Source organism: Haemaphysalis longicornis, unplaced genomic scaffold (assembly GCF_048455015.1).
Source record: "Haemaphysalis longicornis isolate Haplotype H1 unplaced genomic scaffold, Haemaphysalis longicornis Haplotype H1 scaffold_9, whole genome shotgun sequence".
NCBI lineage: Eukaryota > Metazoa > Arthropoda > Arachnida > Ixodida > Ixodidae > Haemaphysalis > Haemaphysalis longicornis.
Genome location: NW_027526460.1, coordinates 67183630 through 67211239, shown reverse-complemented (window position 1 = coordinate 67211239; position 27610 = coordinate 67183630). Strand labels below are relative to the sequence as shown.

The window sequence follows — 27610 nt, the reverse complement described above, 5'->3', positions numbered from 1 at the left end:
ATGCTTCTAAAAATGGTACCGGAGAGAACGTCTTAAGCCTTTGCCAATGACCCGACGTTGTTGCAGGTTTCAAGGAGAGCTTCAAAGTTGCATAATTTGAATGCTCATAAGGTGCTGCTGATATGTGGCGTTCACTAATTTTGTCTATACTAGTTCTTTCCTTTGGGCACGCTGCTACATGGCTTACCTTGGAAGATTTGTATCACGTGAGTTATTTGTGTTGCGAAGAACTCAAAAGCCGAAAGATAGGCCTTTCTTTTTACGGAGAACCAAACGGTTTTTAGTTTTGCAAACCCAAGTTAACCGTGTAGATATTAAACGCAATGAATCTGAATGGATTCAATCACAAATATGTAGTCATAAACCTAAAATATAGCCGTGATTTGATATAGCTACGTAAAATGATATAGCTGCGATGACGCCTAGAGCACAGCTGTAACGCTTGGCTCGTCCCATTGCGCAGGTTGGTTTGAAAGCCAAGTGTCTTGTTGTTTCAAAAAAGCGTCGTTGCTGCTGCCAAGATTGTTGTATTGTTTGTAAAAAGTGTGAGATGACGAAAACTCCTCGTGCCAGCGATAATCGCGATGTACGGGCCAAAATGCGCGAAATGGTCAAAAGCATGACTCACAAAAACAAAGTTTTTGAGGACTTTAGAAAAAAGTTGGCTACTGTTGTCAAAGAAAACAAGGAGATAAAAACGAAACCGAGCGACTGCGGCAGCAATTAAACGAAAATGAAAAACGCCTCAAAGAGCTAGAAAAAAAGATGATGCATAACGAGCAGTATTCTCGCCGTTGCAATCTAGAACTGAAAGGAGTCATCGAGACTTATTCTGAGAATCTCACGGAATTGGTTGTGAAGGTTGGCACCGCCATCGAGGAGACAGTGTTACCTGAGGACATTAAAGCATGCCACCTCGTGCCTACGCGTAATGCGGAACATCATCACATCATAGTCCAGTTTAAGAGCCGCCAGAAACGAGACCAGGTTCTGGAAAAGGCTAGAAAGAAGCGCATCACTAACGGCTTCTTGGGGCGATGTGGTGAACCAGGCGTGAATGCGGATGGCTCTTCCCCCTTAGATAACAGTGCTCCTGTCTTCGTTACGGAACACCTATGCCAAAGCCAGAAACGCCTAATATCTTTGGCCATAGCAAAGAAGCGAGAAACGAACTGGCGGTACGTATGAACCCGAAATGGCAAAATATTGGCATGGAAATCTAATGGCGCAGATTGCATTCACATCGACACAGTAGGTGACCTATCTAAAATTTTGTAGGCCATAGTACGTATCCCTCACATGCATAGCTTGTCTCGTCGGCGTGATTTCGGCGTCTCATGACATCCTCTTTCAGGAATTCGTGCAACCACGATGTATTAAGTTGTGTGCTCGTGCGAAAAAGACCACCTCTCTTATTCATCTCAACACCCGTTCATTATAAAAAAAATACGACCAATTTGTTTCTTCCTTGATCAGTTTTTATTTAGATTTAACGTCATTATGCTCACGGAGACTTGGTTTAAGTCCTTTAACAGAGAACCTACATTACCAGGTTACAACTGTTTCTCTGCCAACCGCACCAATTCGCGTGGCGGTGGCATCGCCATCTATATTTCTTGCGACGCAGGCTTTTTTGAGGAAGTGCCCCATTTCTCTTCGGTAACCGAAGATTATGAAGCTCTTTGTGTGCAGCAACATGACGTGCTTTTTTGTGCGTTGTATCGGCCTTTTTCAGGTAACACTGAACAGTTTAAAAGCTTTGTAGATGGCCTACTTGAGTATGCGTCCTACAAAAAGCGCCAGTTGCTCCTTGGCGGAGATTTTAACATCAACAGCTTCTTGGCAATAGCTCATGTTCAAACGACATGATTCACCGCATTGTTGCTTGCGGGTTTAAAAACGTTATCCAAACACCGACTCGTCTAACCGTTACAAGTTCCTCTATTCTGGACCTACTTATTACTAATTATGACACGCCTGTTACGGCAGCGGGCAGGATTAACTCTGATTAAAGCGACCATTCCCCGGTGTTCTTGGCCTACTCGGAATGCGCATCACGACGTAAACCGATAGCTCCTAAGATTAGCTATCAAAGCATCACTGATTGCGGCCTGGAAAAGCTCCGAAATGGTATACTCTTCAGTAACTGGAGACAAGTTATGAACAGCACCAATGCAGATAATGCGTACAATTCTTTCTTGACCATATTCACTAAGCACTACAATACTTGCTTTCCAATGAAAACTTTAGAGCCCCCAAGGCGTGTAAGAAAACGCCGGATCAATGTTGAACTTATTAAAATTATTGAAGAAAAAACAAACTGTATGGCTCATTCTTAAAAACACGAAACATTTCTACCCTCGTTTCCTTTAAGAAAATTCGAAACCGGGTGACCGCTGAGCTGCGCAAGGCGAAAACCATTTATTACCAGAAGCTATTTTATGAGGCTCAAACTTCGCGTCCACACCATGTCTGGAAAATTATCAATGATACCCTGAATTCCCGCACCGTGCCAAATGATAAATTTGAAATCATTGTTAACGGCCAAGCACTGAATAATACTGCTCTCTCCGAACACTTCAATGCTCATTACATCAACACCATTCCTAGTACCGTACCTCCCAGTGTTCCATCGTACCGTGTTCAGTGCGACATTCCTGATACCGTGTTCGTGCAGCCAACAGACTTTTGAAAAGTGCAACGCACTTTTGAGTTCCTTAAAAATAGCAAAAGTGTCGATGTTGACAATATAGAGATTATCCCCGCCAAACATGTCCTCGACGTCATCTGCTATTACCTAGTTCATATTTATAACCTTGCCCTGAAAACCGGATGCTCCCCAGCTAACATGAAATGAGCGAAACTGTCGGTTATATTCAAAGGAGGGGACAAGAACGATGCCGCCAACTACAGGCCTATATCGGTTCTTCCAATTTTTTCAAAGGCTCTAGAAAAAATTATTCTGTCCCGCCTTAATGCTTTCTTTCTAAACACAAAATTTTGTCTCAATGCCAGCATGGCTTCAGGAAAGGCTATTCGACCGAGTCCGCCCTCTTAGTACAGAAGGAATTGGTAGTAAAAAAAACATTGAAGCTTAGACTAACTCTGGGGATATTTGTTGACTACAGCAAAGCTTTTGACGCACTAAATCACAATATATTACGTCAGAAATGAAATCAGTAATGAATTCGTGGGGTGCCGCATTCACTTATGCAATCTTATATCAACGGACGTGAACACTGCGTGGCGATAAATGGGTATCAGTCGTCATTTCAACAAATATGGTGCGGTGTACCACAAGGAGGTGTTTTGGGCCTTTTTTATTTACGTATACGTGTATGATCTTGTAGCGCCGTTTTGTCAGCGCTCTTATCCGGCGCCAAGGTGCTAGCTATTAAAGACGACGACAATAAAGAGACGAGCTGCGCGTGCTGGGTGCATGAGCACGCACTGGCAGTTCGATTCCAAAAGCCTGCCACGCTGGTACTCTCTCTCTTGCGCTGCACTGCTACCCCGCGGTTCCCGACAGTGGTGACCCGGACTAAGACATGACCGACCCCAGCAACCTCGCGCCATCGGGCCCTCGCAGGTGCATGCAGCACCTGCGACTGGTCCCGCCTTGGTCTTCTGACGACCGCATCTTTGTGCATCCCGACTTGGCGTCTTCGACACACGTTTTCCTCAGGCGAGACGCTGTAAAGGCGCCTCTTACTCCCTCCTACGACGGGCCGTACCGTGTCCTCAACAAGACCCAGAAGTCCGCCACCATACTGTTGAATGGCCGAGAAGAAGTCGTCTCGTTGGACCGCCTCAAACCGGCTTACCTCGAGACGCCACCCAACGAACTCCGCTTAGACATCACAGGCATAGACACTCAACTCCTCGCCTCCAAATCCAACGTTCATCTGCCTCGCCGTCACGTGAGGTTCGACATTCCGTCTGGCCGGGGGGCCCTGTAGCGCCGTTTTGTCAGCGCTCTTATCCGGCGCCAAGGTGCCGGCTATTAAAGACGACGACAATAAAGAGACGAGCTGCGCGTGCTGGGTGCATGAGCACGCACTGGCAGTTCGATTCCAAAAGCCTGCCACGCTGGTACTCTCTCTCTTGCGCTGCACTGCTACCCCGCGGTTCCCGACAATCTCATTTGCATCGATAACCGTTCACTATTTGTCTTTTATGCTGACGACACGAGCCTTTTTCTGTCCTCAGATAACGTTACTGACTTGTTCTCTGCTGAAAATGCTGTTCCAGATAAACTGCGCGAGTGGTCCCAAGCAAACGGCTTAATAATCAACACAAAAAAGTCAAAAGCTATCTTGTTCACACCAAAAAATAAACGTGTATCCGTTACGGAAGAGCTTTATCTTGGTAATTCTAAAATCGATTTAGTAGAGCAACACAAAGTTTTGGGGGTGGTGCTTTCACGTCACATGAGCTGAGATGCACACTTCCAAATGTTGACCAAACAATTATCTTCTGCTCTGGGTGTACTCTATCGGTGCCGGGACTTCTTCCCACTCAGTATCAAACTTAAAATTCACCACTGTATTTTTAGATCACGTTTAAACTGTTACACGTTGGTTTGGGACACCACAACAAAAAATAATAATACCACCCTAAAGTTCTTAGAGAAGAAGTCCGTTCACTGCATTAAAAACGTACACTACCTTCATCCCACTCGAGCACTTTTTGCACAGCATAAATTAATAATAATCGATAATCTATACGATTACCGCCTGCTTTTCCAATTCTAGTTTTCTGATGCTCTCAATCAGCAGTTCCTGAAGCGATTATCTTGCCTAACAATCCGGACCCAGAATTACTAAACTCGCAAACCTGATATGTGGCTAGTACCATATCGCCGAACTAATTACTTTTTCCAAGCTTTGCACATAACATTCTGTCCATATTAAACAGAAACAGCGTCGAATTTTCAGGGCGGACGTTTACGCGACATGCCCTTCGTGATGCTTATGTCAATAGGTAAATGTTGTGTACAGAGTTTTATTCGCACATTTTGTCGGTCTGTTTGTTGAATGCTTTTAGTAAGTGTAAAGTACGGGAAATGGTTTGTCGGCGATTGCCTGCTCCCCTTCTGTTGCAAATTCAATGCTGCTTTTACACAGATGTTTTTTTTTTTCAAAAATAGACTTGGTATATTACGTGATTGTATGAATTTTGTTGTTTTTAATTATCACTGTATGCATGCACGTCATTGAAGTTTATATTGGGCCCCCTGGCCCCGTCAAGCTGCGTATAGCAGCTTTTCTGCCAGCGTGACCTTCAACATTGTATTGTTGAAAATAAAATTTGATTTGTTTTGATTGGATTTGAATTATGTGTAAGAAAACCTGTGGTGTTGTCCTGAGTTAACGCAACTGATTCATATTAATTGTATTTTATGCTATATCAAGCACAAAAGGCAAGTTGTGTAAGCTATAGAACACAAAATAAGAAGTATCTGCACTTTTTTTGGCTCTGGTGAAACCGCAATAATACCCCCTGATAAAACATCCGTGTTCGCTCGTGTAATATTATTGCCGTAATTTTCGTAGTAGTAATAGTAATTTTATTAGTAGAAAAACTGCTGACGGTTCCACTTATGCTCCTAAATTAGGGAATTGAAAATTACCAGCCGCCCTATTTTTATTCAGACCAATATACGCGCCTGAAACATGGCAGTAGTGAACGGCTTGCTTATAAAAAAAGATTAAAATGTGGTCTGAGGAAGTACTACAATTACATGCATAATTTGAGGGCTTCCAGAATTTCATGCAAAGTTTTCCCATTCAGGCTCTGCTGAGTGGTTATTTCTGAAAGCGCAACTGTAGCTGATAGGCTAGCCATTCTGGCGAGTTCCGGAAGCGTAAGAACAGCTGTTAGGCTCATGCTTTATTTGAAGCCTAGTTGAAATATTTCAGTCCGTTTTTTTAATACGTGGTAATTTGATAGAAAAGGGGAAAGCAATGACTGCCGACGTACAATTTTTCCGTTACAGTTCTTCAAAACTTATCTTTTCAGTGTATTTTGTGAATCAGGACATCTAACTCCGGCGTCCTTTTGCTCTGGCGTAGTGTGTAGTTACCGAACGTACCTTATTAGCACAAGCGTTGAGATGCGGTGAAGATGACAATACTGCCAATTTTTTCTCTGTCTTTCTCTAATGTTTCTCAAATCTTTGACTGTCTCCACAGATGGCACGGCTGATTTGTGGGTAAAGAGGAGTAGCTAAGAATTGACGGTAAATTTTTGTCAGCTATGGTGTATTGAAAAATTCTTATAGAATGGTAAAATTGGTGGTGGGAATTAGAAAATTATATAAGGATGCCTAGAACCCTCGAAGATTTCAAAGACAAAGCCAAGTTGGACCTTCCCCCGATATGGGCATCTTTTTGTACCCCGCCGCGGTGGCTCAGTTGCTAAGTATTTGTACTTCTGAGTCCAAGAACGCCCTTCAGAGTCCTAGCCGCGGAGTCCTATTTCTGCTGGAGGCATCAAGGGACAACGAAGGCCAGTGACGAGTTCGGTTCAAACGAACGTTCAATTTGCCCGTAGCCCTGTGAGTGTTTATTCGGTGGTGAAATAACCTTTAATTTCTAAGAAACTACGAATAAAAAAACGCATTTCGTCCATTGCGCCTGTTTATACCGTTTCGCGTGATGCAAACGGAGACGGGACGTTCTCACACGGTGGTGTGGTTTAGCAGAATAAATATGCCTACCAAGCGAAGCATAAGGACCGAAGGAGCCACTGGTCGCGCTCTCGATGCATACGACAAAGCCACTTGCGCTCCGTACACATCCATATACCTGCTGCCTTGTGTGCCCCAATCTTCGTACGGCAGGGCACGTGCGTTGGTACTTAAACAATGTGGATGTGTCACGGACCCTTTATTTTACCTACGAACTGTCTGAAACAGCAAACGCAGCGAGAACACTGCAGTATCGATAGAAATACTAGGGTGTTCGCCGCTTCGACGCAATACGTTTGACTACGCGGCGACATGTGTTAGTTACACTTGTAAGAGCGCCCAATGCCTCTTGTGGAAACGGGCCTAGGTGCTGCTGTGTACGAGCACCTGAATGGCGACCCCGGTTCGTTGGCGTGTTATTACTGCGCAGTCATGTGTGTACCTGCATCCAAATACTCGAAAAAGACATTTAGATATATGACTCCACAGATGCCGTTACGTAGAGTTGCCTTTTTATGCGCAGAATTGAAGGCCACAAGCATGCAACTACGCCGCAGCTTTTATAAAACTACGCCGAACCCGCTATCACCATCGAAACAACCCCGACGCTATGGCATGGCTGCTTGCAAATGTCGCATTGCTTGAAATGGGCCTGTACATTGAAAGTTGTTTATGAATTAATAATGTTATAATCAACGAAATATGTTACCTGTTTCTTTGAGAGCTTGTATGTCACTTGACACTGAGCACATCCGCTCAGTCACTCTTTCTGTCATCTCTGCTGGGTGACTGATAGTTTCATTTATTTAATATTTACGACAATATTTTTATGGTAGTGCACCTGACACTGGTGTATTCGTTTTGGGGGGACTCTGATATACCTTTTGACAAACTTAGGTTTTGTCGTCAGTGTCCCTTTAGAGCAAAAATGCCCGTGCCTTTTTCTTAAATAGCGAAAACACACGTGAAATATCCCTAGGTGGTCGAAATTAATCCGCAGCCCTCCATTACGGCAGGCTTCATTCCTGTGTACGGCCTCCGCTTTAGAATTCGTAATCAGTCAAACCTTTATACCTCTGCTACACGGTCCTTTTAATGCCCTTCGGAAGGCCTTGAACCGGCTGCCATTCGAGTGCACCATTGTAATTACAAAATGGAGCCGTTGTGGGCGAGAGTAAAACTGTAAACAGAAGGCTACCGTGTGGCACAGGCGTTATTTAAACATTACGGAGGTGCCCGTCCACGCCTAAGCAGACTTCTGGACAGCACTTTCCCATGTTTGTTTCGTAGCCTCAACATCGCCAGGAGTTACTCGTGTTCACCTCTTTAGATGGCTCTTCTTGCACGTAAGATTGTGCTTGACTCCGCTTTAGCGCTCCCGTTTTTTCCCCAGTGGGCTATATCGCCCTTTTCAGAGCACTCTTCTGAATCTTCGGCTCTTCCATTCCTGCTACTTTTTAAAGCGGCAGTTTATTTGCCTTTTATGGGTTGCTGCGGGTGTTCCCTGGCCGACTGTGCCGCTGGGTGTCTGGTATATTCTCTTCCCCGCCGCTCCGATGGTGAGAAGGAACATAGTGGGTTTCTGTCAAAAACAACAAAAGGACTGCATATCGACGCATATATTGGCGTCGCAGTCCCCAAGGCAGTTCACCGTTACCGCAGAGCCGAGGAAATTTTGTCACCTTTTGCGTTGGCGTGCGCCTCCAGCTGGCCTGGAAGGGGTTCGACGGCAAAGTACGCACAACGAGCACATGAAAATGAAGGATCATAATTGCTAAAAAACAGTACCGGAACATCGAGGATAGCCAGGCGTGCCAAAATTGTCACGCCTAAAAGTAGTGTCTTCGCGACAGGAAAACATGGCCCAGACCGCGACTGTATGCTGGGCATGCTGGCTCTAATACGTGAGTGATAGCAACAACGCTTTGTGGGAATCAAAGATCATGACTGTTGTGAGAGCTACGCAGAAAAGTGACAAGTGAAATGAAATTGACACTCGTACATTCGCACCAATCCATTTAGGCCACGACGGCCGTGCAATCATTTCCCATTTTGCTGCTTGTCATCATAAAACATCGTTTTACAAGGATGAATGTGTGATTATGTGGGTTAAACCAAGAGTTTTACTTCGCAGGATCGTTCGCTCGCACTAACACTTTCTGTGAAATCATGTCTCCTTCCTAAGTTTTTTTGTACCTTTTGCGTTCCATGATACACTGATATGTACGGCTTTCACCTCCAAATTTAGACATGATGGACGGATTCCTAATACTAAGTGCGATTTATTATTATGGCTTCCATGGGCAATATTCAGAAACCTGCGAGAGTAAGGTTTCTGAATATCCCGTCGGGTCCGTCGTATTCTGGGAAACAAGAGCTAATCGCAGGAGGTTCTTTTGTGCGGCATGAAACAAAGCAAGTAGTTTAGTTTTACATGGACACCGGGCATTTGTTATGAAAAAAGGCACTTGGGAAGCGTTTACTTTGTTTATTTCGAAAGGAGAGGTAACGAGCTGGACGCAGCTTACGTTAAAGCAAGAGCTAATAGCAGATATCTTTGCTTGCAGTGCCTGTTCGAGGTGAAAAAAAGAGCATGCACTTATTCCTCTAAGGTCGCCGTACTTCGCTTCAAGCATTTTAGAGAACCTGCATTTTGCACAGACAGCATCAGTCCCCTGATGTATCGTTTGGGTTCAGCCGTCAAACGAAGTGACTGGTGAAAGCGTGTCCTCCCTGAAAAACAGGGGCACAGCGGCTTACCAAGACATGTTTCTTGTATGGGACAGTAATCTTGTGTTGCACCGAGGCTTCATCAACGTTCGCGGAAATCACATGATGAATTCAAAGCAGGTTTTGTCAATTTGAATCCCTGGAAAACCAAGTGGAGTTTTTACGCACAACATGACTTTTTTTGGAGCTCAAATGATTTGATAAACTTTCCTGCTGCTTTTTTCTGTCCCAATCACCACTTTACCTTCGCCTCCGCTGGCGCAACTTACATTACACGATTATGCAGATAACTTCCGCGTTCACTTAACGTGCCCGCAACTTTTTAGGGTAGCGCGGCCTTTTCTGTATCGCCATGCCTTTCTTAGGAGCTCATGCTACTTGCATTGAAACCGTAACCTATTATTTTCAACGCCGCTTACTGAGATACAGATAGACGGAATCACTTTATTTGGCCACAGCCTAGGCGAGTAGGCCGGATACGTCTCCGTCGTTCATCAGGCAGCATGGCTCCTTTTGGGTGGAGGTTCAATGCCGTCGTCGAAGCAGGCCAGGCCTTTTTTTATATCGAGGTTTTGGTCCCGAAGGAAGGCCTCATAGCGCTTGCTGGTGCTAAGGTGATGGTAAGAAGAACGGCATGGAATTGGTGCCTGGATAGGGAGAGGCTATCACAGGCCCATATTATGCGGTACCGGGATGCGCGAAATCCTGAAAAATACGGACATGCTTGCATGTAGATTAAAAAAAACGGTGACACAATGACCAGGGGTTGGGAGGTAAAACTTGACTGAAGTACGTCGTCGTTCCATAATCAAAAACCAGCCGTTTTTCTTGCGTTCGCAGCCACCTTTATGATTTTTTTAGTGAAACGTAGGGATGTAGTAAAAACGCCCTAGAAGTAGGACAAAGAAAAAGAAACTCTAGCGTGAGCTGAACCTGCGAAAGGGGAATATTTTTTTTTTTTTTTTGCGCAAAACATTTAAAATTTAGAAACCAGGTCAACGTCATCTAAACATGAGAAGAAACTTTTCAGACATTGGCTTTTCGTGCGAGAAGTGCATGGGCACAGCGTAGAAATTACAGTTGTTGTATTAAATTCTATTTGGTAGCATTCTCAAACCATTGTACCCTAGGTGCTAATTCGGCCACATGTTCTGTAAGGTTTCCTCGGAGGTTATTGCTGAGGCTACCAACGTCATAACATTTGTTTTCTTTCAGTTCTAGAAAAGTACAGACCCAGTAATGATACGTACTATTGTGAAAATTCCAATGGGTATTTATGATTTGAGCGCGACGTCATCATACAGGTTGTTTTCGCATGGTTTCAATAAAGCACAAGCTCCGCCGGTTTTGTATAACCACACGCCTCCATTAGAAGAACATGTATAGACAGGAGGTGGAAATATGTAATTTAGTGCAATTTTACTCGTAAATGAGACAAGTAACAAATAGTACACATATTTTACACGCTTTGGTATCTCGACCAACCATGCTACCACCGTGTGATGCCGTTGATATGGTCAATGTTCACAGAGGTTATCAGAGCGAATCTTTATTGTTATCTCTGATGGCATCTGTAACACGAGATTGCGGGAATGAAAGAGAAAAAGCTCCCCTTCGCCGGAATCGAGCATGAGTCCTCGTGTTATGAAGCCGGAGTCTATCTGATTCGTCTATTTTGACATTGTCGAAGCGGCTTCGAAAGTATAGATGGCAAACAAAGAATCCGTCACGACAAAGCTTCGCGCTCCACCATTGTCGGCATTTGTCGGATGGGTACATCATTTTTTGTAGTATTTCCAGTTATCATATACTTCAGAAAGATCCAAACCTAACCTTTGCACGTCATTCTACAAATGATTACTTCGTGCTATTCCTGATGTTTTGGCTCGGAGAGTAATTCAAGTTACACATATTTTTTGCAGGCTTTGGATACTACCAGTCCAATATGGGTCTTCGTGCAAACTGTAGAACCGATTATTGAGGGAAAAAGGGTTGAATGCCTCGCATGGAAAAAAGTACACTTGTCAAGGAAAAAATACGAGTGTATAGAAAGTTTCGTTAGAGGTGACTATACGTAAGTACACTTTCACTGGAGGGGTCACGTTAACATGAATGGTAATTTATGCCTAAATACAAGTTGTGCCACCCAGTCGCCATATATCTTACATAAAATTGTCCAAAAAGATTTACTATAACTTGTTTCTTTATGAAATCTCGAAATGGTATCCTTCTGCAAGTTTTTTCAGGCGTCATTATTTTAGTAGGAAGCAGTTCGGCGTGCGTTATTGTGGTTTGGCAAATGCGTCGGCGTCATAACCGAGCAGACGAAGACAAGAAGAAAAAAATTCCCCGCATTTCCCCGAGGGGAAGAATGTGAAAGTGCGAATGCACGAGTTGAATTTGCGCGGTTCGGTAATGTTCGCGAAAGAGAGATCACACACACACACACACACAACTACAAAGAAAGAAAGATGCATTTATTCAGAGACACCTATTTGTGTTGTCGTTGTACTTGATTGCTAGAGCGGATCTCAGCTTTGAAATTTCGTGTCAGTACTCCTTTAAGCGGGTGCATTAGCCCTTCTCACGCCCGATTATTGGCCAATCCCCCACGTGGGTATGTGCCATGTCAGCGGCCAGGCAGCGCGCGCCCATCTCCCCCCGTTGCCAAGGAAGACGAGGAGATTCCTGGCCAATCCCCCACGTGGGTATGCTATGCGGACATCGCCGGTGGACGCAGGTTCAGGGTCGCTTAAGAAGTGCATCGCACTTAAAAGGCGGAGGAAAGTTGATGAGAGTGTGAGGGGTAGGGAAGTATGCTGAGCCCGCGTTAGATTCTCCTCGGCGGTGACGCATGGTGGAAATGGGAGAGGGAGGCAGTCAGACATGCTGGTTTGTTTTACTTCGCCTTCGTAACTCCTTCGCCCTGACTCTGATTCTATGCTGGGTTCCTTACTTTTCACGAAGTGCCATTTTTGTCCCTTGAGATTCAGTATTACCTTGCATTGGCAGATCCTGTGGTCGGTGCTCCGAACCTTATTTAAAACATCTTCTTTCTGCAAAATACCTGGGCGGCCACTTGAAATGAAGAAGATTTCGCCTTTTTTTGTTTTAGCATCAGGAAATTTTTATATCCATTTCCTATTCCTTCGTTTGTAGAAGAATGTGTTCTTCAACAGTAGAATATTTCTCTCGGCCAGTCCCACCAGTATATCTCCCCCACTGTTGTCATTGCCCATTTCAAAGTTTCCAACTGAGCTTTCCCCGAATTGCTTATTACCGAGTTTTGCGTTAAAGTGACCCATCAGATTCGTGAGCTGTATGGTGCCCTTCTTAATTTCTGATTCATTCCACGTCGTCGTAGTGAAGTTCTACGCGTTACGATCGTAGCTAGTTCCTGGCGTGTACGCCTGTGCTATCTTTAACCTGCGATGCTTATGTAGCTTGATCACTGCGGCTGCGACTATTTCATTATTGCTGAAGAATTCTACGTTAACTTGAAGCCTTCTCTTGTTCTTTTAACTTCCTTTAACCCAATTATATCCCAGCTAGTGCCCCAGAGCACCTGAATTAGTAGAGCTAAGCTTGCCTCCCTAGAAAGGGTTCGTACAATTAACATCACCAAGGTCCAGTTCATATGCAGCCTGTCTGGACCCAGACAGTTTTAGCACCCTCTGCTATACGACTGGGCTGACCCCACCGAGGTCGGGTGCTCTACAGAAGCTCCCGACGGGGGACTGAGTGCCGAAATTTTGATTTGGCAAATCTTAAGAGGTGCCGGCCGACTACTAGACAACTGTGGCCAGATCTGCTGTTATACGAGAAAGACTTCACATTATGGTGAACCTATCTTGTGTAGCCTCTCAGGTACCCGAGATGATGGTTACTACCGCAGAAGCCAGCACTACATACCTGCGTTGGATGAGCTCATGGAGACAGACGAAGGCAACCAGGCTGTGGAAAGTGCCAAGCCTAAGCATGGTATATTATCAATAGCCAGCGTGTCCGAGCGTGGCATTACCTCGGCTGGCATTATTGGCAGTTGTTTGGGAAAGGTCACAAGCCAGCAATTGGTGAAGCTCTCGAAGGCCCGTACGGAACACTGCTTTGCAAAGCATATTACCAATATAACTCGTATGCGTGGCCTCCATGCTATTTTTGTGCAAATTTCTGACTTTCTGGCCAGTAATTATGGCCATTGCCTATTATTCTATGAGTTGCATCATGGCCTGAGTTCTGCTTTATACTTTATACTACACGGAAAATCATTTATAGTACGCAAAATAGGTTTTTTTCTGTAGAATGACACGTATAAAACAGAAATCAAGCTGCATGGTACAAATAGTACACTGCATCAACTTTGAGACGCAATTACCTGACTTCCCAAAAACCGTTGAGCAGCATAACACAACAGACCTCTTTGCTTCCTTTTTTATTATGCACATGAAATTAACAAGACAATTGACTTAACGGTGACAAGAATGCGAAATAACTTTGTTCAAAACTTAAAACTCGAAAGCAAAACACAAATAAAATAGGAGACAAAAAATGGAAAAGCTCATGAAGCCTGAACCGATTACTGCTGTGTTTAGCTGCTTCAGATGCGTAAAAACGGAAACAGAAGACCCTATTTTTCAGTAATTAGCCGATCTGAAGCTCACAATATGTCGTGAAACAACACAATTTTAGAATAGTCCTGCTTGGAGCACCTGGTGTCCGTGCTGCATCTCCCACTTGCCCACGGTAAACACCTTTAAGTTGTAGCGCCTGTAATAAGTAAGAAAAATTGTTTAAAGGGTAGCTCCAAAATGCTGTGAGCATAATATATGCTTTTTCTTTGATTGCCGAGGTCTGCCTTTACACTTTTATTAGACTTCACTGGTCTTTCCCGACAAGTATTGAACTCATTTCACTTAGCCGCTTCTGTCTCCGCACAGCCCTCCAAAATTAAAACCGCAGTCAAGTGGCCGAAGAAATCTAAGTGTTTGCACACATGACAGTAGCCTTTTCTGGAGAATGTTTGGGAGAGAATCAACATTAAGAATGAATATGCGTAGAAAGCAATCGCGGAATCAGGAAAGAGACAGCAAAAGAAGAGAATCCGGCGTTCCATCTAAGGATACAGGGTTCACTTTGCTTTTGAAGGAAGCATTCTTGCCGGTATTGGATACGCGTTTTTGTTAACATAAGAACTGTAAGCATTTTTATGCTAGATCAGCATTCAAGGCTAATATAGTGAACACCCTGCTTGTGCCCATAAATGATGCATTTCCAAGTTGGCAGGAACGTCATCCCGAAAGCACGAGTTTTGTTTTTGGGGTTGTATGATCATTCATACCAAGCATTTTATCAATGGCTTAATACACTTTATTCGGTCGTTTGTTCTTGTGCAGGGTATGGGAACGCCTTTACGGAAATTTGTCTTCACCACGGTGGGGTAATCCCACGCTCACCGTGTCCCTTAACCCACGTAAGTGAATGGCTAGGCCTACTGCGAGATCGATGTATCGAGCATAGGCGTCCTGAACATTCTATTTTTGTCAGTAGAAAAGCACGATCTCATTCTTTTCTATTTCAAAAGAAAATATATTTGCAACGGTATTTTCAGATAATACTTGATGCCAAGGAATGGCGTCTGAGAAGCTCTTTAGTAACGTAAAAATATACTTTTAATGATTTTTATGCCGTAACTCAAAAGTACCCTGTAATCATGTCGCGAATGATACATAAGATATTTTCGGGCGCAAATATATTCGTAAAACTTACACACTTCTTCTAGCTTGTATATTCATATACAGAGTTCACCAAATAAAAATAAAATGGTTGTAGCTTAGGCGCGGGAAGTCGCATAATTTTTACACCCTTGATTTCAGAAATTTCTCTGTGGTTGACTAGATTCTAGGTATAGAACTACTCGAAATTATTTTCGGTATTAAACTGAGAACACCAACTCACAGTGTTTTGTGTCGCAAAGGGCGCTCAAAACAACAAAAAAGAGGACCGCGCTGATGCATTTGCTGCCCCCGAGCTTTTTGTGAGGGGGGGCGGTTAGGCTATGTTAAATCTTTTTTCGTATTTCGTTGCACGTTAAAATGGGCTGGTTTTCTGTAGTAACAATGGCAATCCAATTTTTTAGTGTAACTAAGATAATAACAACGGCGACGTTCCTTCTTCCTGGAACCTACAAGACGCCATAACCGGCCCGACCAGAGGATGGCAGTGGGGAATTCCCCTACATACGGTGCTGGGTTGTGCGCTGTTGCCCGGGTTACGTTCTGTAGCTGCATTGCTTTGATGGTGCAAGCATTGCCTGCGCTACAAACAACGACTGTATTACAGAACCTTCGCGCCTGTATTGCCTGACATTGGTTGCTGAGTGAGTCTAGGCATCGATCTCGTCTTCGTGCGCGCGGTAGAGGCTTTGCTTACGTGGCCACAATATGGGTAGTTTATAGTGCGAAATATTATTCAATTACTTTACCAGCTTTCCACAAAATATTTGTAATCTGCTAAAGCTTCAATTCATCTACACATTGGTAAAATATATATATCGCCGATACATAGTCCTAGATAAAAATGCAAGCGTACCACCGAAATAGGGCTATGCAAGATAAATTCCATAACACCAATGCCCCCCAATGACGCAAATGCGGAACTTGATTATGCGGGAAAAGCTCTGACGGATGCAACAAGTAAGAAAGTTGGACGCGCATCTGCTCACTTAGGTGAAAATGGTCGACGAAAGATCATAGTCGGAGGGCACCCATAGCACGTAAATGCCTCCCTTCTCTTTCTACACCTCTCATGTTTTTCGTCTCCTTTGTCTCTCCTCCCAAAATAAACACGCTAAAGGTTTGCTCAAGTCAATTCAAATTTTGCGCGTTCAACTGCTCCATGCGGATTGTGTCGATGCCAGCGCTTCCGTGAGTTCCAAGCTGAACGTGGAACCTATCTAGTGGAGCCGTTCGTTGCTGTCGCCGTTTGATTTTTTTAAAATGCCGTTAGGAAAACTATGGGAGACTGATCTTGTATTTTTATAGAAGTATCTTTATTAAATCAATCAAGAGTGCACGTTTAATAAAGGAACACTGCGAATATTCCTTATCTAGTGTTGGTTTGCCTAAGATTTCGCACCATTTTGTTTTGGCTGAACAATCTTGACACGAATGACCAATTCCAAAGTACGCACCTAAATGTTTACATTTGGCTCTGGCTAAATAAACCTACTGTTCAACAAACGTCTTATCTAGGCCCGGGTGGCTGATTCGGGGGACCGACAGACCAAAATTTCTTCATTGAAGTAGCCCAAGAAAGACTAACGGCGTGAATACATTTTTTAAACATTAGCATTTACTTGGCCGTTGCAGGATAAAGGAGGAACGATGTATTTCTGGGTGAGCAGGCCATACCGCAATTAAGAGGTCGTGTATTCACTTCTTATAAGAGCTTGTGACAGCCAATGTCTTAGCTGGGGGCAGAAAAACCTGAGGATAAGACAGTCCCGGATGTAAGGAAGCCTGGCATCAAGTGGCTCCGAGAGGACTAACTCACAAGACCCCCACCCAAAGAATATATGAACGGCAAGTTGTATAGTCAGCGCCATAAAAGCACAGGTACGTGAAGTGCGTTAGATACATGCTTTTTTCGCTATTCCAAGTGCGGGCAGGCGGGGATACAATTTTTTGTACTGCACGAGTGCGTGGCACAAACCGCAGGATGCGCAATTTGAAAGCACGTCAGGTGCTATTGGGACCGACGCGTCGCTTATGCGCGCATTGGAGTCCTCGCAGGCACGTAGTAATTTTTTGCGCTGTCGGCAGCCGCCCTCTCTGGAAGTAAGACACGGACGTCTTGGGATCGTTCATGTGTGTTATTATATAAGTGAAAAATATAACAGGCTGCTTGTGAGATAAGAAAACAGGAAGTAAAGCGCACTGTCATGAATGGCCACGTGAGTTATTGGCCGCGCATGCGTGCCAGCCCGAACGACAGCGACGATGACAAGGAAGAGGGGCCGTGATCTAGGGCTCGAACGACGACGGCTGTAAGGCAAGTGGCAGAACATGGCGCGGTTACGTGGGAAACCACCCCGTGGGACGCCTGGTCGACGGGCAACCCGAAGCAACACCGTTGCTACCCTCGGTGTCAAGGCTAGAGAGCGCGTCTTGGCACGCACCGTCATCGCTGTACTGGTTCACCTATGGCGGCGCTCCAGCGGCGTTGGCGCTGGGGCTGAGCGACAACCAATGAGAGCGGGCCACGCGTCGCTGGTGCTCAAGCAGCCACGAACGCCACGAGCGTGGAATAAAACGGGGCCCCAGTTTTTGGGTGGACGGCATAGCGTTCAGACGTGTCTCGGCTCGTCTCTCTGTCACGTTCACGACATTGGTGACCCGGACGCTGCAGCGGAGTCAAGGAGCCAAAATGGACCCTCCTCGCGACACCAGCGGAACTTTTGCGTCCTCCGCTGCCTCTTCACATGGCATCTCCGCCATCGCCTGCCGTTTGCCCACCTTCAGCGCCGAGCACCCCGATGTGTGCTTCCTTCAAGCCGAGGCAAGTTTCCGAATGAGCCACATCACGTCGCAAGAGACTCGTTCAACCATCTCCAACAGTCACTACCTATCGAGATCGCGGTCCAAGTACACGACAACCTCGCAAACCCACCTACCACGAACCCTTACTACACATTGGAGGCTGCCATCTTGAGCCGCACGAGGCCTTAGGAGCGGCAGCGTTTCCAGCGGCTGCTTTCTGCGGAATAGTTCCATGATCGTCGACCTTCACAGCTCCTTCGCGAACTGCAAATCTTGTTCGGCGACACACCTTCCACCACGGACTCCCGCTTGCTGAAGGAACTTTTCCTACAACGGCTTCCCTCGTCTGTGCAAATGATCCTCGCGACGGCTTCTGACCTTCCTTGCCACAATTGGCTGCGCACGCCGACAAGATAATGGAAGTCGCCACATTACATTCGTCTCTAACCACGGTGGCATCCGCTAGATCTCCCGAACATACCACCGTGGGGGCTTCTATCACCTTGCCCTCACCGGTATCCAACGACGTCACCGCTCTACAAGAGCGCACGCAAACCCTGGAGGAGCTCATCGCGTCTGCTGGCTGCCGCTCGTCGCAAGGGTGCAACACACGTCGGTTTCGTCGTTCCCCCCCTCCATCGTCGCCGCACGTTTAGCGTCAGGAGTACACAACCTGCCAGCAGCCCCGTCACACTGATTCCTTGTGCTGGTACTATCGCCGCTTCGGTGCAGCGGCGCAACGTTGCACCTGTCCTTGTGGCTGGTCGGGAAACGCGACGAGGGATCGTTTGCGGCGGCGACCGATTCCCCAGCCAGCGACAGCCGCCTCTTCTACATCACAGATGCACCGAGTGGTCAGCGTTTTCTAGTTGACACTGGTGCTGAAGTGAGTGTGCTCCCTGCTAATTCCTTTGACCGCACTCAACCACCACTGGGCCATCTCCAAGCTATTAAGAAGTCCAGCATCCCCGTGTACAGAAAAAAATCCCTGATGGTAAACATCAGCCTACGGCATGCGTCCCACTGGATTTTCCTTGTGGCTAACGTGAGTCACGCCATTCTAGGAGCCAATTTCCTTTCGAACTTTGGCCTCCTCGTTGACATGGCCCGAAAAAGAATCCTGGACGCCGCAACCGGCCTTTCTGTCACAGGCCGATCGTCTACAGTCTTCCCGTTTGCCTTTACGCTTCTTTGCGACCTACCTTCTCTGTACCAGGAGTTCCTGACTGAGTTTCCTTCCTTGACTGCACCCCCTAACTGGATCAAGCCAGTGAAGCATGACGTCGTTCATCAGATCATTACAACCGGTCCCCCTACGCATGCCGTGGCACGTCGCCTTGCTTAGGAGAAATATAAAATTGCGGAGCAAGAATTTCATCACATGGTTGAGATTGGCATTGGTCGCCCGTCCTCGAGCAACTGGTCCTCGTTGTTACACATGGTCCCGAATAAATCTGGTGACAGGAGACCCTGCGGTGATTACCGCTCCTTGAACGTGGCCACTGTACCCGACAGGTACCCCCTATCTAATATACAGGACTTCACCAATAGCTTCAGCGGATGTACCACATTTTCAAGGCTTGACCTCCGAAAAGCCAGGTATAATCCCTGTACCCCGGATGACGTCAAGAAAACTGCCATAATTACACCATTCGGCCTCTTCGAATTCACTCGGATGCCTTTCGGGTTGCGCAACGCAGCTCAGACTTTTCAACGCTTCATAGATGTCGTCCTCCGTGGCTTGCCTTTTGTTTTCGCCTACATAGATGATGTTTTTGTCGCCAGTTCATCGTTGTCTGAGCATCTGCACCATCTGTGGATAGTTTTCGAACGCCTAGCAGAGCATGGCCTTATCCTTAACAGCGAAAAATGTGCATTCGGGTTGCCGTCATTGGAGTTTCTCGGTCACCTCGTTGACCACAATAGAATTCGCCCTCTACGAGACAAAGTGAAGGCCATAATCGATTTCCCTCGGCCTAAGTCCTTACGCCAACTGCGCCGTTTCCTAGGACTGGTGAATTTGTGCGGCCATTGTGCACCCTCTCGAAAATTCCCTTCAAGCTTCCAAGTCTATCGAGTGCAAGCTTGAATGGCCTGAAACTACCGATCGCGCATTCACTGCCATCAAGGAGCGCCTGGCTTCTGCTACTCTCCTTGTGCACCCGCGCCACAGCGTTCCAACGAGCCTGATGGTAGACACTTCTCACTGTGCGGTTGGAGGTGTACTTCAGCAACACATCCGTGGCACCTGGCAGCCGCTCGGTTTCTTTTCGAAGAAGCTTTCTCCAACTGAGCAACGCTACAGCACTTTCGTGCGGGAGCTTCTGGCGGCATTTCTCGCCGTTAAGCATTTCCGTTCTTTTCCTTCAGGGCCGCAACTTCGTGATCTTCACCGATCACAAGCCTCTTACGAACGCCTTCAAGTCATCGAAGACTACATATTCTCCCCGATAGACGCGACACTTGGCGTATCTTGCAGAGTTCACGACGGACATTCAGCATGTCAAGAGAGTTACCAACATCCCAAACGATGCCCTTAGCTGTATTTCGGCCATACAACGCTCACGTTTCAGTACTCAGGACTTGCCTCAAGCCAAACGAGATGACGAGGAGCTCCGAAACCTGCTTCTCTCAGGCGCACTGCTTTCAACTCTATTCACCGTCTCTCTCATCCTGGAGTTCGTGCCTCACGGCGTTTGGTTTCCGAGAAATACGTCTGGCCTGGCATGAATTCTGACGTACGCGCAAGGGCTGGTTCCTGCCTCGCCTGCCAGCAATGCAAGGTCCCTCGGCATACCACATCCCTTCTGGCCCATTTTTCCTTGCCGGACTCTAGGTTCTCCACAATTCATGTCAACCTCGTTAACCCACTACCACCATCTAAGGGCTACCGTTATATCTTGACAGTGATCGACCGTTTTACTTGCTGGCCGGAGGCAGTTCCAATTGACGATATAACAGCTGAGACTGTTGCTACCACACTCATGTCCACGTGGATCGCTTGTTTTGGCGTGCCGTCGGAGATTATAACAGACCGTGGCTGCCAATTTGAGTCTACGCTCTTTCACCGTTTGACATGCCTACTCGGTGTAACGCTCCTAAAAACAACAGACTGCCATCCTCAAGCCAACGGCATGGTCGAGAGGTTTCATCGCCAGGTAAAGCCCTCACTGATGGCTCACGAATCACCTGAACAGTGGACAGCTCACCTTCCTCTTGTGCTGCTAGGATTACGCACTGTCATCAAAGAAGATCTTGGTTGTGCCGCCTCTCAAATGGTCTATGGCACGTCCTTGCACTTACCGGCCGGCTTCCTGGTTCCTTCCCAGCCGCAAGACAACCTTTCGTCCTCTGGACTGTCCTACGTGAACGATTTAACCCGGTTTTTCAGATATATCCGTCCCCAACCACCACGGTCGTGTTCTACCAAGCACACTTTTATCCATCCAAACCTTTCTGACAGCCAGTACGTTTTAATCCGTGTCGACAGTACCCGACGGCCACTTCAACCGCCATACACCGGCCCTCATCTCGTCATTTCACGCTCGGACAAGATGTTTACAGTTCGCGTCAACCGCCGCGACACCGTCGTTTTTATCGATCGCCTCAAGCCCGCATTCACCGAAGCTGCCCTGCCTGCGTTCCACTCCACCACCCACCATTCCACCCTGAACACCGCCACCCTCCCATCCCTTCGCACCCCCACCCGTGAAACTCGCAGCGCAAAGACTGTGCGTTTTGCTGTACCCCTCTCTACATGGACTCCTCCTCCCGACTCCGTCTTAAGGGGAGGGGGCTATGTGGCAGCGCTGCAGCGGCGATGGCGCTGGGGCTGAGCGACAACCAATGAGAGCGGGCCACGCGTTGCCGGTGCGCAAGCAGCCACGAACGCCACAAGCGTGGAATAAAACGGAGCCCCAGTTTTTGGGTGGACGGCATAGCGTTCAGATGTGTCTCGGCTCGTCTTTCTGTCACGTTGGCGACACACCAATTACTGACTCTCCATTCCGGCTGTTGGGCTCTGCCGTCCCTGCTGTTGAGTCGCCACAAACCCATGGCGACGGAATCTGAGCTCAATCTCTACCAGGCATTGCCCTCGGACCTTCCGAACTGCTAGAGTATATTGTGCACCGGCAGACTGTGTTGTTCTTTTCCCCATAGTGTCTTTTGCTCCCGTCGTGTGCTTGCCCTTCATCTCGTTAAATATATCTTCAACGTGTTAACGAGCGTTCGTCTCCGTCTGCGTGGTCCTTGGCCCATTCCTAACAAAAGTGGCGAGCCTGACAGGATCGCACCCTTGACATATGCAGGATGAAGTTGAGTGCTGTGAAAACATGTGATTGAAGACTCCATCTTGGATGAGGAGAGGCCAGTGGCGATCGGTACGCAGCTGGGTCTCTCAGGACTAAAACTTCGCCGGTGGATCGACACCCAGCGGACCGAGCAGTGTGCAGGATGGGCAGCTGAAAGAGAGGCACTCCGTGAAGCTGCACAACGGAAAAGAGAGGGACGGCAAGACGCTGCCGAGTAAGCAAGCTGCATATTGGGAAAAAGGGGGATGGCGCTAAGCTACCGAAATAGCCAAGGACGCTGCCGAGAGGAAAATGCGAATCTTGGAATTGAAGATTCGTCTTCAAGAAGGGTTGAAAAGCACCACCGCCGTTACTGCGGGGAAGGAAACTAACCGAAATGTACCCGTCGTGAATCCGCAGAAGCTCCTACACCTGTTTGATGAAGGACGCGACTACCTACACGCGTACTTGCAAAGCTTCGAGCGCGTAGCGACTGGACATGGGAGGCCGAAGGAAAAATTGGGCCGCAGGCCTCAGTATGTGCTTGTCTGGGGAAGCGCTCACCATTATTGGCCTTTGACTACAGATGAGTCTCTTGACTACAGGAAGGTCAAGAAAGCGCTGCTCCAATGGTTCAGATCCAAATAACGGGGTACCAGGAGAAGTTTCGCAAAGCCCGTGCTGAAGACGGCGAGACGGGAAAGCAGTTTGCAATAAGGCTCTCGATCTACTTCAACCATTGGGTGGTAATGGGCAACATTTCCAAAACCTACGAAGGTATGCACCATTTGTTAATCTCGGAGCAACTCTACTGTTGCTGCCACTTGAGACTCGTCGTGGTCTTGAAGGAAGGCAAGTGTGCCTCCGTGGTGGCCTTGGCATATGTCACGGGCCGTTTCCTGGAGGCGCAAAACTTCGTGAAATTAGATAAGCCTCCAACGTACGTGCCGGTCATTACGAAGGGTGCAGCAGACACATCGGGGATAGGCAACACAGAAGTGTTTTATGCGATCGTTCTGGACAGCGCGCGCAAGACTGTCGCACTGTGAGCAAAGAACATAAAAAGAGCTCCAAGTGTGGCAGGCCAGGTCACAGTTCCGACAATTGTCAGAGCGGATCAGGAGACGACGACAAAGTGATCGCATGTGCCATTTACAGACCTCCAAGGAGAGCCTTGAAAACCCAATTCCGCATTGGCCAGATGTTGGGCGCAACTGGACGTGGTTCCAACTATCTTAACACCAGCTGTAGAAGTTGGCCTTTTCTCGTAAAGGGAATGCCAGTTGTTCCTGGACGGGTGGTAGGGAAATTCTCCAGCGTGCTCCGAGACACTGGATGCGACGCACCCAATGTGCGCTGGTTATGGTCGACGACGATTACTTGGCTGGGATGACACGCCGAGTTTTTCTTCTTGATGGCTTCGTCCAGGACCTTGAAGAAGCAAAAATCCAGGTCCCCAGGCCGTATTTGGTAGGAAAGGTCATCGCAGCCTGCATGAGTCGGCCCGTCTACGATCTCATTCTCGGCAACATTCCAGGTGCCAGGGATCCTCACCAACCAGACTGTGACTGGGAGTATGAAGTGGCTGGTGACAGTGAAACACCGAAGAGCCGCCTGGGACAAACACCACGTTAGGAGCCTTGCTATCTGATTTCCGCCGTTGCAAGGACTTAACCACCGCAGACCACAAGTTTCAACGTGCCACCGTGTTCGTGCACTCCTTTCATCCGAGCTAGACTACCCCAAGAGTAGCGCCACGAGTACACTTTGAGGTCCTGTTACCGAAAAGTTGCGAGAGAGTCTAGCTTCGCACGACAACCTGCCGGACCTACTCACCACTATAGCAAGCATACTTGACACAAGCTTTAGTTTTTTTTTGAGCAACCTAGTCATCGTATGCTCTCGCAGAAAACCAGGGAAGGGGACGAAAAGCTCGATCTTTCAGGTGAAATGAAGCTTGATTGTAGCGCTTAACGCGCCTACGAAACGCAGGCGATGAGGCGCACTGTTGTGGAGGGCTACGGATTAATTTTGACCACCATGGGATCTTTACCGTGCGCTCAAATCTCGTACACACGGGCTTTTAGCTTTTCGCCTCCATCAGAAAAGCGGCCGTCGCGGCCGGAAACAGAACCCGTGTCCTCGCGCTCAGCAGCACAATGCCTTAGCCACTCAGCCACCGCGGCAGGTAACGAAAAAAAGCAGTTTATATCACGTCACTCATTTCACTTCATGTCACTCTTCAAGTCACGTTTAGACTGCTATATGCCATCTACTCTGGTAAGGTCCCAGGATAGCCTAGTTGGGGATAAAAGGGCCGCATACATTGGCTCATGCAGTGCCCGTTGGCTGAGCGACCCATTCGTGGCAAAATTCGCCTGGCCGATATCTTGTCTCATTGAAGATAGTTCGGTTATCAAGGTATGCCGATACGTCGAAGATTTTCTTGTTGTTATGGAGGATGTTGGAACCGATGACTAAGTGACGATGGTTGCGGATGTGCTCCGCATTTTCGCAGAGTGTGCAGAGGGTCTAATGTTCACAAACGAGATGCCTGAATCGGGTGTTCTGCAGTTTTTGGGCGTGCACCTGTTCCTTGTTGATGGTCAGCGGTGTTGGCTGTATGCTCCTCGTAGCGAAACGGGCATTCTACCTCACAGGTCGCCCATTGGAAGCTCGTGAATCAAGGCATAGCTGAGAATTCCATAAAGGCGGTGCTCACTAGACCCTGCCCGCACAAAATGCAGGCAAGGTTGCTGCAGCAAGTTCAAAAATTGCAAATGGTGGGCTATCCACCAGAAATGGTGCGTTCTGTTGCGTAGAGCCTTTTGAAGGAGGTGAAAGGAGGTGCTTGAGGGTTTTCACACCCTCAAGCAGCAGTTGTTTATGGCCCGGGAAAGAAAACCCCTGTGCTCGCTGTGCCATACGTGCACCAGCTGTCCCACCGCCTAGAAGGTCGGTGGCAAATGTGGTGTGCAGGCAGTATTCTCGGCACCTGAGAAGCTTTCAACCATGGTGCGAAAGGTTTGTAGTGGCCACTTCGTCATCGAGAGCAAGAGCCCACCATCATCATCATTGGCCGCGGCCGCCATCGTCAGCAGCGCGTGCCCTCGACACACGACGAGCCACGCGCCACAGAACATCATGGCTTCCGCGCTGCTCGGCCGCACTCCACGGGCGCTCTCCGATTCTCGGGCCCATGTTGTCGTCCTCACGCAACTGTGAATAAAAGTGGGCTAGGCCTCACCACTTCATTCGGCCGCCTAGAGGTTAATGAGCCATGCAATGAGCAGAGCTGCGTCACAAAACATCCAACAAAGTTTCTTGAGTACGTGGCGGGTGTGGTTTAGCGGATCCCTTTAGACTGCAAATGGTGCTACGTCGGTCAATCTGGCAGGTGTCTCAATCATAGGTTGAGAGAGCACTGCGCAGCTATGAGTGCGCAGATGAGGGCCGGTCACCTCGCGGAACATTGCCGTAGGTACGGGTGCACGCCAAAATTCATGCAGACGAGCATCTTGTTTAGATGTGATTCTCAAACTGAGAGGGAAGTGGTGGATACTTTTCTGATTAACATGGAGGGATAGAACTGTGTCATTGTACCGTCTTTGGCACTTTCAACCAAAGAAATGCAGTTTTCAAGAAGAGAAGGGGTGTGTCTTGACTATGCGCAATCTCCAGCTTGGAATGCACAAGTGTCGGTAAAAATAATGTCCTCTACAATGTAAACACGCGTTGTTGGTGCTTCAATGTGAGAGCGAATGCAATGATTGCGGTATTTTATTTTCACCGAATAATGTTGTTTTTTGAATCCTGTACATATATGCGAGTTTTCATGTTCAAGTTGAAGGCTAGCGTGTGTTTCGTTTTATCCTTCGTCACCCGGTGTTAATGTTCGCTGGAAGTATGAGTTCATTATCCAGTAACCAACTCGCCCAACTCTCCGGTTTAATAAAAGACCCTCCCATTCATAACAATAGTGATCCACTAGAGGTCACTGCGGCAACCAAGAAGTAGCCTTAAACCTTCGTGATGGTCGCGATGGTTGCGTACAGCTTCCCTACGTTCAAGTCTTACGTGTTAGGGTGAGCTTTCTTCATTTTTTGCTCGGTAGAAGAATAACCGGAGTTGCGTAGAGCATAATAAATTTCAACGACAGGACTTTCTATGTACATCAGAGACACTACAGTCGCCAGGAAAGAACTGTACCACAGCAGAGAAAGATTATGCTTTCAGTGCGGTAGAGGCCGATTTGAGGGGTCTTCACACCGAAATATAAATTTGCCAAAAATAGTAACGAACTTACATTAAGTTTATGTCATTGATATTTGTGCAAACCTCTCGTATACAGGATTTTCCAAGCTCTTTTTGTAATGCGTTAGAATAGTGGATTCTGGAAATATAAAACTAATTTAACCTTCTTTTCTTCAGTTAGAGAAGCGATCACAACGTTTACGCTTTTATACTGGAATGCAAGAGAAGGCTGCTTTATTTTCGGCTTCTTTGAGAACGGTAAGCATAGATTCACACTTATCAACCGATGTTTCATTCACTAAAACCAAAGTATTCTAACGAAAACTATACTTTGGGATTTACTTTTCTTTGCTGCGAAAAACTTACGTAGCCATCGTTGAGTGTTAGAAAAAAGCTCATTCAAGACCTCACCTAGTGAACAAGCCTTGTCTAGAGTCAAGATCTCCACTTGTATTGTGTCGGACCTTCAAGGACCGGAATGCTAAAGTGGCGTTGTTTCTTGCCGTTTTGTGTGTTTCAAAGAAATCATACGATTCTATTATCCTCGTTAACAAGCTCAAAAACGGTATTTTGCCAGATATCAGAGACATCTGTGATGCAAAATGTTATGTGGCTCATAGGAATCGCTTGGCACAACTTAAAAAAAATGTATTCCAAATGACAGGGTGATTTTTCAAGCCCAAGCGTCACAATTTTGTTGCCGCACCGAAGAGCCACACCATTTAGTTTTGCGTTCATAAACAAAAGCACGAAGCCGTGCCTTCATATTTTGTAGAACCGCAAACATGGTATTTACAACTTAAATGTCATTTCGGCAAAAATTATGTCGAAAAGAGTTTTGCGAATTGGCTACAGTACACATTAACCTGCTGAAAAATACAGTTCTGTAGGGACATAGAGAGTGTATATGCTTATGAATATTACATTATCTTGTTTTTACAGGGGAACGTAAGTGCCGAGTATATCTATGGAATAAGTATATCCTTCAAACCCCCGTAAAGTGTCTGCTCGCCTTCGAGGAAATGTGCCCGGGAAGCCGATATCTGGTTTTTCTCAGAAAGTGTTTGTGGTTGAAACGCAATGAATAAAGGCTACATTTGCCGCAG

General features: G+C 46.8%; 1 long non-coding RNA gene across 1 annotated transcript; it reads left to right on the top strand.

The window, feature by feature from the left end:
* The first annotated feature begins 51 nt into the window (after positions 1–51).
* LOC144152807 (uncharacterized) lies at positions 52–27610 on the top strand. The gene is made up of 5 exons (XR_013319229.1): positions 52–206; positions 11344–11495; positions 14815–14891; positions 26682–26762; positions 27447–27610. It is a non-coding gene; the product is annotated as an uncharacterized LOC144152807 (long non-coding RNA).